The sequence below is a fragment of the Myripristis murdjan genome, chromosome 15 (genome assembly GCF_902150065.1).
Source record: "Myripristis murdjan chromosome 15, fMyrMur1.1, whole genome shotgun sequence".
In the NCBI taxonomy this organism is placed as follows: Eukaryota; Metazoa; Chordata; class Actinopteri; order Holocentriformes; family Holocentridae; genus Myripristis; species Myripristis murdjan.
Genome location: NC_043994.1, coordinates 11,863,676 through 11,877,563, shown reverse-complemented (window position 1 = coordinate 11,877,563; position 13,888 = coordinate 11,863,676).

The window sequence follows — 13,888 nt, the reverse complement described above, 5'->3', positions numbered from 1 at the left end:
ATCCATACCTTAATCCAAAATATGGTTATTTTGAGTTGCTGAATTGCAGCCAATGATGTTTTGAAAATGATTGACAAAGTCCTTAACGTTGATGTCCAAGTTAGTGTGTGAACTCAGATACAGGAAGGCCAGTTTCATACAAGAAAACTCCAATAATCAAACAGCCAATCACAGGACTACTTACCATACCTCTCGCCTTCTAATCCACACCCGACCTGTCCAACATAAACTGTTTGCACTTTCCTGCTTGAGGATTATACAAGACAGATTTCCTATAAATTATGAAAATCATCATTTATTACCTTACTTTTCCTCACACCTGTCTGTTTGCCTTTCTGTCTGTCAGTCTGCCTCTTCACCTGGCTGGCTGCCTGTCTGTCTCTCCATCTATTTTTCCCATCCCCTCACCCCCACCCCCTTCTCTTGGCCCCTGCCTGGCCTATGTGGCTGTGGTCGCCAGGGCAACAGCTCTAACCTACCGACCCATGTTCCCGTGGACCAGGGGGCCATTAGGGGCCAGTCAACGAGCCTCTCTTCCTGCTATAAGTGGCGCTGGCGGGCTGGAGAGGGCCCTCGTCTCTGCACTGAAGGTCAACGAGGCCGCAGCCCGGCACTCTGCCAGTGACTCTTGTGCCCCCCCACCCGCCACCCCACCCCCAGACCAGCATGGCAAAACACAATGATTGAACCTGTTGTGGCTCTGAAGTAACGGTCCAATTCAGCCACATGCAGATATAACCGTTGTTAGAAGTCCCACTTTTGAGTAGTATGTTACTACTGCACTTTTGCCCCACCAAGAGGTTGAATTAGTTGGGCAATTCAGAATCATGTTCTCTTTTTATTTTCAAAAGGCTGAAAATGGTGTGAACCGCTCAGTTTATTGCTGTGGAAAAGAAAGGACTTAAGCAGTGATTGCAGGGGCGATGGTGGATAGATAATCAATGATATTGATTTGAACTCTAATGCGCTTCTAACCCTTACTTTATTTCATTTGTCATATTGTTCTCACCCACTCTTGATTGCTTGACTTACTGTAGAGCAATCATGGCCCACTTTAGTCCACATGAATGTATGGCTATGAACTGCAGAAAAAAAAAACTAAGGTTATCCAAGCATCATCAGAAAAAAATGTTTTAAATAAGTAAATCACTATGCAGCAGAGCAGTAAGAACGGGTTTTCCCCAGGTCCGTTCTCTAAGCCATCGCACAGGGTGTCAGGCACCTGTTCCAAGTCATTTTCCTCGTACTTTTCTTCTTTTTCTAATTCATTTATAATGTAAAAAAAATCTTCTTTTCTTTTTCTTATTAATTTTTTTTCTTCTTTCTTCTCCTTAATTTTCTTCTTTCTTCTTGGTTGTTGTCTTTAGGGTAAATACTCCAATAGCCACTTGTCTGCCTCCTTAAGGGAAATGTACATAAATTATGTCCCCTCTAATCCAGCCACAACAAAAAGGCATTTTGCTTCAATGCAACAGTATGGTAAGGGTTTCTTTCAGCTGAAACACACATGGACTAACACACACACACACACAGAAACACAAATTTCCCCGGCCATATGTGCACAAGGACGGTGGTGCAATTAACCTTTAGCTGATTCAGTCCTATAGTGCTCTATTTGATTGAATAGATGGAGTGTTCCCTAAGCCATAACCTAAACCCTGTGTGGGTGAGTGGTTGAGAGAATCTGTGTATGTGTGTGTGTGTGTGTGTGTGTGTGTGTGTGTGTGTGTGTCAGAGAGAGAGACAGTGTGTGCTTGCATGTGTGTGTTTTTTCTGTGTATGTGTTTGCCAGTGTTTTTAAAATATTAAAGATTTAGCTTCAAGGAGATGATAGCTTTTTTTTTTTTTTTTAAATACATTTTCATGCCTGTGAGTTTGTGAGTATTCATGTATATGGGTGTATGTGTGTGAGTGAATGTGCCCCTGCCTCACCATGAGTGCCGCCACTTCTTCAGCCAATGAATTTAGTCTGTGTACTTCAGTGTTATGGCCTGCGGGGCCTGGTGTTAGCCTGCAGAATGAAAATCCTCTATTCCAGCTTTTTTTGAGAGTCGTCTAGCCTGCAGCGCTGGCATGCTGTCATTTGTCAAGAGTGTACCAGCCCCAAGTTCTCTTCTTTGTTGGCTCCAGTGGATTGAGCTAAGTATGTGCCGAGAATATTGGATCCCCCCAAAATATTGGCATGATTCAGAGGAGACGGCTTTTCATTCTTGTGCACAGATTTGTGTATGTGTGTGCATGTGCTTGTGATCGCAGGGCTGTTTGTTCTTGCATGTCTTTATATTTGTGACGTTCTCACCATGTTTACTCTCCATGTTAATATTTGCGCTTGCAGACTTCCATGTATCCGTTTGTGTTTGCATGTGCACTGCCTCACTGAACGCTAAACCCAGTCTCACCTGAACTCTAGTTATGCAGAACTCATGAGCCATCCCACTGTGGTGTGGCTTGTGCCCTCTGTCTGCTGATTCAGAGAAGTGTCTAGCTTTAAAGACAAGCTAGCACTGAGCCGAGCATTTCACTTGTTGCCAGGGGTTGGTAGAGTGCAGAATAATTGTACTTGAGTAAAAGAACCGTTACTCATCCAAAAAATGTTCTTGAATATGAGTAACAGTTACCCTATAAGAGAGCTACTCAAATAAGAGTAAAATAATATCAAACTATGCTGAACAGTGAGTACTAGTTGCATTTTTAGTTTGGTCTATTTTCACACCATGAGATAAAATAAAGAACTGTGATACAAAAGTAAGATTTGGTGTACAGACTATTTGTCGTCTGTCAACTGTCGGATCGGAAGTCCAGCCAAGAGTTGCTCTCTGCAGCTTCTGATTGAGTCGTTTGACCTTTCATTGGAGGCGTTTGACCTTTCATTCCATCCCTTGAAGTTGACATTGTCACTGACTGCAGCGCGGCCTTCTTCTTTCATCACTTGTTCTGTTACTGCAGAGCGATGTGTGTCTGTCGGCCCACCGTATGAAAATCATCATCTCTCTCTTAAGGTGAGTTTACACCAAAGATTCGTGACTACATGAGTTGAAACTTGTAACTGCCTGCTAAAGAATGTTGTTTCTGTAGTTGGATAGTTTGTAGAGCCGGTCCATGCTGCCTCCAGAGGAACAGGAGGTCAGAGCATCATCCCTAAATATGGCGTATATATGGCGTTTACGGTGTCAGCTCAGGAAAATGGATGCTCTCTTCCGTGCTACGCCCCGAGGAGGAAATGAAGAGTTTCTTCCTCCTGAAAGTATTAATTTCTCCCAAGGTTACAGTTTGAATGCCAAGTGGTTACAAATTTACCAGAGGTATATTCTGCTGTTGTACTTCCCGTGAAAGCGATTTAGCAGACACACACTATAACACTACTCTAAAACCAGACACCTGCCACCTGACAAGCTGAGTCTCTGCAATGCCGTGAAATGGTTTGATCCCACCGCTGCAACGTTTCTCAGCAGCGTTCAAACACGATCTTGTCTGGTTGTGAATCTTAGGTTTAACTTGGCATTAAAACCATCACGAAGGGAGAAACAATTGTAACACAACCTATTTGGTCGAATGTAATGAGGAAAAAAGTAGATTACTGGCATTACCATGATGTGAGTAAATAATAAGTACAGCCCACAGAAAAAAACATGACCCTCCTCAAAAATCGTACTCATTTACTGTTTTGCGTTACTTTTAACTCGTTCCTACCCACTCCTCTTTATTTCCACTGCTTGTCTGACTCTTCTGCATCTTAACTGTGCCATAACCTTTACATGGAGGGAAGTGTTCTGCTCCTTGTAAGTCATCCATTAGTTTGCTGTATCTTTATGTATTTGTGTGTGTGTGTGTGTGCATTCTAACTGAATGCTACTGTATAACCCTGTCTCCCCTGCAGTGTTGCCATGCTATACAGTGGCTGTACTAGCTGAGAATCATGCAGCGTGCTGTTGTGCGCTACTAACTCACACAGCTCTATTAATTAGCTGTTTGATGCTGTTAATTGGGCTCCCACTGCTGCACTAATTGATAACGCCATCGCCATTGACAACACGAAACACAAACACAGAGAAGTCTCTTGCCGACAACCTATTCAAGCTCCAGAGAGAGAGACGGGGTCGGGTGAAAAGAGGGAGGAAGTGAGGGAGAGGAAAGGATGAGGGTTAGTGGCAGAGGTGTGTGGAGGAGAAAGAAAGGAGAGACAAAAAGATGAGAGAGGAGAGATGAGGAAGAGGACATATTTATTTTTTACATTTTTACAATGCAAGGTGGGGTTCCACAGCTTATTCTGCATATTGAGGATCATTTTAGCATTCACAGTCAGAGTGTAACTCTATCAAAAATATAAAATAAAATAAAAAAAAAAAAACAGTTTGTGTTTAGGTTTCTATTGGACAGAAATGTAAATGCAATCTCAGGTGTCAACACCTGGTAATGGCAATATCATTTTTCTATCGCTCTGCGATCTGCATAGCGCTACACCCCACACCTCTCTAATGGCACTGTTCAGCTATTCATTGAAATGTCTGTTATCATATATAGTGTGTGTTTTTACCTGTCACTGTCTCATACTCATGGACACCAACTGTGGGAAGGAGAAGTCAAAACAATATTATATGAGCAGTCACATTATAAAGATGATAAAATTCATTTTGAGAGAAGGAATTGCAATATGTGAAATTCATCAGTCACTGTTTCAGATGGAGCCATGATTGTGTCCTCCAAAATGCTGTAATTGCCACTATTTTGCAAGTGATGCTCCTATGATCCTGCAATTGCAGTCATCAGTGTGTCATAGTTTCATGCCAGCAATGCCTTAACAAGACTAGGTGTCACTTTTTTTCTGGAATGCAAAATCATCACTTTATGAAAGCCATTTATTGGCATAAATCATCGATTGAGTAAATATCCGTAGATCACAGCATTATTATTTGCATGTATCACCATTCAAGCAGATCTCTGTTTCAACCGGAACCTCCTGAAAGCAAAGAAAACCAGCCAAACTCAAAGAAAATAGAAAAGAGAATGCCGCACTTAAGTCATAATATATTCTGCTCTATGATTCTGTTTTCCATTCCATTTATTTTTGTCCCATTCAATTTTACTCATGTTTTTCTATTCTGTTCTATAAGGAGACTAACTAGAAATTGAAAAAAATGACTTGAATAGAGGGGAGAAGAAAAGGCCTTTGTTGGAGGCAGAAGCCTGAGGGGAGCCTTTGGTCAATGTGTGGCTGTGTCTTGGCTGCATGTGAGGAGGCAGGGAGCAGCAAGTTTTCTCCGCTTCCTTTTGTCAAGGATCTTAACTGGCGGTTTGTGGTTAATGGTCACACTTGTGCCACTAGCAAACCCTGTACCAGAGCCTGAGGACCCTAAATGGTCAGCCATAGGGGACATGCTGGTATAATGGCTGTCAGGAACAAGGTAGAACTCTGTATGTGTGTGTGTGTGTGTGTGTGTGTGTGTGTGTGTGTGTGTGTGTGTGTGTGTGTGTGTGTGTGTGTGTGTGTGTGTGTGTGTATGTGTGTGTGTGCATGCGTGCACATGTCCGCGTGCATGCATCCATGGGCAATACCTAAAGTCAGCACTGCCTGTAATGGTGGCAGTGGCGATGTACTAAATTACAGACCACACCAGACCATTACTAACACACACACACACACACACACACACATATACACATACACACACACACACACACACATACACAGAGTTCCATGCACATGTGCACACACCACATGCACCTCTTGGACATCTGGGCACACACACCTGTCACTTACCTTTTGGCTGCCAATATAACACCCCCCACCTGTGCACGTGCACACACACACACACACACACACACACACACACACACACACACACACACACATGCACATAAACACATCTGAATCTTTTCCTTTTTTCTAAAGAAAAGTACTCTCTCACTCTTAAGCCAGTATATAGCCTTCCTACTCGCTTGCTATTATATGTCTTCCCATTACAGGCAATTACTGCTCAGACCTCAGAGCTAGCTCCAACATGCTCACACCCTTTTATCAATTCTGGTCAAAGAGCTGCCTTGTTCATGTCAAGTATGCATTGTCCATGCAAGAAAACAAGTTATATGATTATTCAGGTAGCACCGGCATACAAGTGGGGAGTGTGTTTTTATAATGTAAAGTATAGCATCCTGTTTATTATTTTTATTTATGGAATGCCACTTTTATACTGTGGGTGACACTTGTCAGTAAAATACATAGAGAGGAATAGATCGGAGTCTGTTTTCCAGTTAAAGATCTGTTCATTTTGTAAACTTAAATACATTACTAATTACAAACTTGTCTGCAAAATTAGAATTCTGAAAATGAAATTATGCAGACACTCATTCACTCATTTGCTGTCAATAAAAGCAAACAATTGTTCAAATTCATTCTGTTTTATTTAATTCAATCATGTCTTCACGATATCAAGTCCTTTACACATCAACCCCTCTCGAGACTCCATGCTGTGAAAAACACATTAATAACTCCCATAACTCATAAACCAGCCATGACCTGACAAAATGGCGTTCGACAACATGAAAGACAATTTCCTGTATTTGGCCCCAGTGGCCAATAGTGGCCTGCTCTCACACATCAAACGCAACTCAATAGGAAATGTCCCTGTGGAGACAATAACAACCTTGGTGGCTTTGATTTAAGCCGGAGACCCCACTGTACAAACACTGCACGCAAACCTGTGTACCGCAGCCAAAACACACCCACACCTACCAACACCGGACGGAGGCTTTTATTATCTTCTGTCGGACTTCAGACGCTGCCTCAACTTCCTGCCAGAAGGGCGAATATGTTTCCTATGTCACAAGGCCAGCGAGGGTATACTGTCGAGTGTGTGTGTTTGTGTGTGTGTGTGTGTGTGTGTGTTGACTGTACAACTACTGTTCCTACTCAGCTATGTGTGAACCTCAGCACTACTTCCTGCTTTCATGGCTCTAGTTTAGCATTATGTCATTCCACTGCATCTCTTGGTGAATTTTATAAAATCGCCTTAAAGGTGCACCATACAAAATTAAAGGTCAGCTGAAGTGAGTAATGAGCACGTGGTTTATCAGGGAGTTAGGCCAACAATGACAATCATGACTCAACCATCAAATTTCCTGCTTATTCCCTTTTTTTTTTTTTTTTTTTTTAAGTCTAAATGGTTTAAGTCTAAATGGTCTTCACATCAGTCAGCCCACAACAGGTTTGCATGGTGCATCTTTAAGAATCAGTTTTAGCTTTCATAAAACACACTGAGAAAATGTTAGCACCACTGTCGGCCAGCTTTAGGCAACTCCTTTATGCCCACCCGCCCCAAAAGGACTTTAGGGGGCTGGAACTGTACTGAGAATTTGTTCTCAATTAACCTGCCTGGTTAAATACAAAAAGGGGAAACACGGCACTGCACTCGGGTTTTGTTCACACAGGAACAAAGATTTTTAGAATCCTCTGGCACTCAGCTGATCTAAACAAATCTTATTTTTCCTATTTATGGCGATTTCCCATAACATAGTACAGGTTCTACTCACCTCGGCTCTAATCGCTTTACTTTTCTGGATTTTGTTTTCCATTGCAGACAGTACCTCCTCACAGCGAAGCCCTGTTGGTCGCTTGTGGGCTCGTTGACTAGTTTTTCCTCCCTTCTCTACCAGAGATTTTAAAACAACAAGACCAACTCGAAATGGCTGCTTCACATGAACAATATTTAACTAAGAGATTCACTGAATTTTTTTTTTTTTTTTACATGATTGATTATCAGTTATGACACAAATTTCGCAAGTCTCTTTTTTTTTTGTTTGTCCTGGTTGTAAGCAATGACCACCAGGTTTTGCTTTTGATTTGCTTTCCGATCAATCAAAACGGCCTGCAGCGTTTCACATCACACTTTGGTATTGGCTCAGCCTGCTTTGACGTCAACAGAGGTGGTTCCAAAAATAGTATCCGGTACCAGATACTACCCTAAACTTTTGCCATGCTAAAAATTACATTTTATGCTACAAAAGCTCAGCACACTGATGTCCTTGTTCCTATGTAAATGCAGCCTGTGTTGTAGTCTATGGATTACTGTTTCCTCCAAAAAACAGAACCGACGGGGACAGAGTCTTCACAGAGAACAGATTTGCATATCTGCCATGCCTCCCCGACAGGCAGAGAAGTGCTATCCTGACAGGCCTGATGAACTAGCCGTTTAAGTGGTCAAATTATACACTCATCCCTTTTTATCCTCTGATATCCTGTCTTTGTACAGGTGATGGAAAGGCAACTTTCCCCATTCACACCCCTTTAGAAAAACCAACCTCGCCTTAATCCCTACCCCCCCAACCACCTCTCTCTCCCTCTCCCCGTCTCTCTCTTTCTCTCCATCTCTCTATCCTGTTCCGTGTCATCGGTGGAAAGTGCAGGCATTCATCGAATCAGAGAGAGAGAGGGAGAAGGGAAAAGGCAGCGCACCGAGGCCCTTTGTGGAAAGAAATCACGTCAAAAAAGCAAGAGAGGGAGTGAGGAGAGAGAGAGAGAGAGGGAGAGAGAGAGAGAGAGAAAGAGCGCTGCGGCTGTCACAGACCTCAATGGCGGCATTATGTAAATGGCTGACATCCCCTGATGTAAAGCTGAATAGAGACACATTAATGTCTTGTGTATATTTAAAAAGCCTGGGCCCAACTCCTCAGGATTGCAAGCGGCAGATCCCGTAATCATGTTGACGAAGTAATGGCAGAGAATTAGTTGTCCATTAAAAGTGTATTATGCGCTGCGCTGGCACATGAAATTACTCTCAAATAGTGGAATGGCTGAGGGGGAGTGACGAGGGAGAGCCAGATAGAGATGGAGGGGAGTGGGAGGAGGGCGTTGATGGATAGTGTATGTGTGCATGCGTGTGTGTGTGTGTGTGTGCGCGCGCGCGCGCTTGTGTGTATGAATTCCCCCGCTCTGATTCGGAGAGGCAGGTGATTGACATCTTTAGACTTGGAGAAATCAAAGCACTGTGAGTGTGTGTGGATGGGCGCACAGCAGGCCCTGAAAGATTCTAATGAGGTTATAGAGGGCTGGGTGTCACACACACGCACACACACACACACGCATGCACACACACATTTACATAGGCACACAACTGCACACTCACTGTTTCACACACAGGCAAACACACACAAACAGAGATATGTGACAAGTGTGGGGGAACATTACTGATCTTGCTGTGGGATTATAAAGTAGAAGTGAGGAAGTTTGTCATCAAATGGCACAATAGATGGAGACCATCTCCATCCATCTATCTATCTATCTATCTGTCTATCTGTCTATCTCCAAGTCTTGTTTTATTTAAAAATGTGTCAATATCTGCCAGTGGGATGAGATAATTCCACTTTTTCCCGGTGCAGTTTGACTTGTTTTTTGCAGGATTTTCTCTGAGAACAAGTATAAAATGTTGAAACAGGGGAGAATAAGACAGAGCAGCCAAATAATATCAAGAAAATTCAAGAAAAATCAAGCTGATTAGACCTGGATACTAGTGGGATTATCTCATCCCAATGGCATTTCTTTTTTAAACTTGTTTTAAGAAAAGCTATTTTTTAACACTGAATATGAGACTGAATGACTTGTTAAGACAGACATGGTTTTACAGTCTCGTGTTGTGGGTCCCATGTGTGTCAGCATACACTGTGAAATTTGCACCTTAGTGACTTTTGCACCTCCGCTCCCAAACCAAATTCTTCTGCATTTCCTGCACTTCGTAAATGAACTGTCGTTTAATTCTCTTGACAAACAACATGAATATCACTTTTCTTTTGGCTGCTTCTTTCACAGCCGTACTGAAAGAGCCCACATCACAGGCACGTTTCGAGGTTTGAGTTTTTTAGATGCCAGGCAAATACACTGAAGTTAAAATAAACATCTAAGTGACGGTTTGCCATCCCGCCTCCATCCCTCCCTCCCTTCTTTTTCTTTCGTTCTTCTATTCTTCTCACATGTCTGAGGCAATAGAAATGTAATTCAGATGTCAGAACGCCCCGTCTCGCTCCCTCTCTCCTTTTCCCTCTCTCTTCCTCTCTCTCTCTCTCTCTCCCTCTCTCTCCCTCCCGTCTCTCTGTCTCCCTCTGTCCTTTTCTAGTCCGTCGTTCCTATTGTTCTCACGGCTGCTCCTTTATCGAGCGAGACATCGCTGAGAGGGGGAAGAAAAGGAAAAGATGACATGCTTTCTCAGCCCATTGCGGCGCGTCCCCGGCTAGAGTGGCTTGTCATTTGAGCGACAGAGGAGTGACAGCTTCCACTGTAGAGGGAACACCCCTGCGCCATAATGGGACTGACTGGGCTGCCACAGACCTGTCTGTCTGCCTGTCACTCAAACCTGTCCGTCAGCAGGGCTCTCGCTGACACAAACCTGTCTTTCTGTTTACACTGTTTATGGCTGTCTGACTGTATAGCCATCTGGCCATTTGTCTGTCTTGGCCTCTGTGTGTTTCTATAAGCACAGCACCTCTGTTTCTGTATGCTTCTGCCTTCGGTCTTAATATTTGCACATAGGCCTATTGTGTATCTCTGCCTACAGTACCCGTCTGCATTGAAGCATTTCTCTGTGTCTCCCCCTCGCTGAGCCTACATTTACCAAGTTTCTCGGTATCTTGCTATACATTCCCATTACCTATGTATCTGACCATCTAGCAGCTACATCCACCGTCAAATTACCTCTTTGACAGCCAGGTGATTGCTATGACATTTCACAATACCACCGTTCCCATTGCACCCTACTGTACATGACATATATCACAATGCACATACCGTCCCCATGCTCTTAAGAACAATGCACTTTGCCCATACAATAATATGGAGTTGTCTACAAGTGAGCGGTTTTTGACAGCTGATGCTGTGGAAGGCAGATGATACCTTCATAGATTAAGCCGGACACACGATGGAAGCATCACTTGGCCTTGCTTCTTTTGATCATTTATGCTCTGACCTTTTTTTCTTTTTAATATTGCTGTCTTTTAAGATGATATGCTGTTTTTTTTTTCTTGTATGAGATAGATTACAGTGTAGAGAGAGGGGGTGCCATGTGACAAAGGTGATGAACCGAATTTGTGTATTAGATACTTAGATACTGTATGTAGCTCACCAGGCCATTAGGACACCTCAGTTGAAATTAGTTTGAATGAGAGCTCCAAAGGAAACAAAAGATGTGTTCAGGCATAGAAAACAGATGTGTGCTTCTGACACTCCAGCATGTTGGAGCCTTAATGAGACCAACCTGTGCTCGTGACAAGCCCCACAATCCAACAAAATATTTACATAAAAATAAAACAGTTTTCATTTTCACACTATTTATGATATTATGATATGATATTTCTTCCCTTTTTTCATATTAAGAGAACAACCATGAACACTTGAAGAGGGTAAATAGTGTTTGTTGTCTGCCCTGTGATTTTGCCAGTAAGAATAAATCTCACCTCCTTTCCCCTTTTCTTCTGCCTACACTGCAGCTGCTACCCAGCTCTTCACTTTGTATAATGCTGCATGCAGTTATTCACCTTACCTAATGCTGGGCGGTAGTCAGTCAAAATGATAACATTCATTTTCAGCAGTAAAATTTGACATTGCCAAGGTTGAGTGCAATGAGAAAAACTACTCAAACTTAGAATTCAGAAATATATATTTTTAAATGGTACTGTGTAAATGCTCTACGAGGCTGTACTTAGACCATGAACAAATGTGTTTTCTCACTTATGGCTCCAATGAAAAAAATAGTTAAATAGATTTTTTTCCCTGGTGGTGTAAAGACTGAATCACATCTAATGTGTAAAATGCCATTGCTATCTGATGGAAGGTCATTCATTTAACATGAGAGACTGTTGGCTCTGTATGACTGCAAGTGTTACAGTCTTTGCTGATACAATTTTGGAGCTCATCGGCTATCATCTGACGATGATTTAGTCTCTGGGGGTGATGGCCCATTGGTTTTCCGATGTAGGGTAGAGAATTTAATAACTATGACACTTCTATACACACACACACACACACACACACACACACACATATATATATATATATATATATATATATATATATACACACACACACACACATGTACACACACATATATATATATATTTATATATATATGGGAAACATTAGCAGTGAATCATGAAATGAAAATTCATATGATGAACTTCATCATGTTTCTGTATTTTGATGCTCTCATGCAGGGTGACTGACAATTCATGCAACAATAGAATAAGATAAAACTCCTAGATTACCAAAACTACAATAAACTACAAGTAGTTTGGTGAGGAGGTCTAAGGTCAGAGCCATAAAGCCCTGAGAATAACTAGAGTATACTAGAGTATTCATCAAAAGTAAAGGTTTTTGGCATCAAACTAGTCACAAATGCAAATGAGTCGGAGAAAACACATTTTTACTAGTGTAATTTGGGCCTCTGCCTTCCTACGTAGATGCCATTTCACCACCACCAAACCCCTCATCCGGTGACATTTTTTATTCATGTATTTATCAATTGTTTGTTCCATATTCATGGTTTGTTTATGATATTTCTTTTTTATTTTACTATAATCTATGGTATTTTCTGCTTACTTTGTTTACAGGCTGGGCCTCATTAAGCCATCTGACTTCTGACCTAAAAAACATACCTTCCCCAAGCTTTGCTAGCCCTCCTCACATTCCCATCACTTCACCATTTTCCATCACTTGCTACTTCCATTCCTCCTCTCCTCTCCTCTCGTCTCCTCTCCTCTCCTCCTCCTCCTCGCCAGCCTAGCACCAACAATAGCCCTCAGAGCCCCTCCAAGGGAGGCCATTGTGGCACAAAAGCACAACGGAAATGAGGGATAACTTCTGGGGAGTCTGGCCTCTCCTACTCATTACCTCCTTCTGGCCCTCCTTCCTCCCCTCCTGTCTCTCTTTCTTCATCCCTCTCTCTCTCTCTCTCTCTCCCTCTGTTGGAAATGAGTGATAACTTGTGGGGCTGGTTGGCCTCTTCCGTCCCACTTCTGCACTCTTTCTGGCCCACTTCTTGCTCTTTCTTCCTCCCTCTCTCTCTGTCTCTCTGTCTCGCTCTCGACTAATTTCTGGGGAAGGCTGGCCTCATACCACACACACACACACACACACACACACACAAACACACACACGCACGCACACAAGCAAGGCCAAACCAGGCAGAGGGCAAGGAGCAGGGGGCCTTTGTAACCACGGGTTAGAAAAGTTGTAGTTAAGAAAGGGTCTCTTCTATGTCTGTATGCATGTGTGTGTCCATGGGTGTGTGTGTGTGTGTGTGTGTGTGTGTGTGTGAGTGTGTAGGGGGAGGTTGAAGGGAGGAAGGGGGTCAGGAAAAGGAACCGAACTTTCTCTTTGTGCTGTTTTGTGTTCCCCTGTGTTGTTCGGAGGAAGAGCACAACAATATGAAAAAAAGAGGAAGCCGGAGTTACTTGTCCGCCCCTCCCTTGCTCCCTCCATCCCTTCCTCCACCGCTTGTTCAGTCACTTACTTAAGACCCTGTTGAATGGACAGAAATGGCTGACAGTGAAGAGAACCACACAGACAGACATGCCTCAGTTTGGAGATGTTGTCCAACAGAGCGAGAGAGTGAGAGGGGGAGAGGGAGTCAGGACCACCTGAGTGTCACCCTCACCCTGTCTGTCCCCTCTCTTTCTTTTTTCTCTTCTTTGGCAGAGGGACACCATTCAGCCCAAACTGTTGACAAAGATGTCCAGTGTGTGTTTCTGAGAAATGAAGTCAGTGTGTCTCAATGACAGCTTGTCTGCCTTATTATAACTACTTGGTGTGTGTGTGCGTGTGTGTGTGTGTGTGTGTGTGTGCACGTGCGCGTGCGCTTGGGGGAACGAGGGAGGATGTAGACCACACAAAACCACAAATGATGACAGT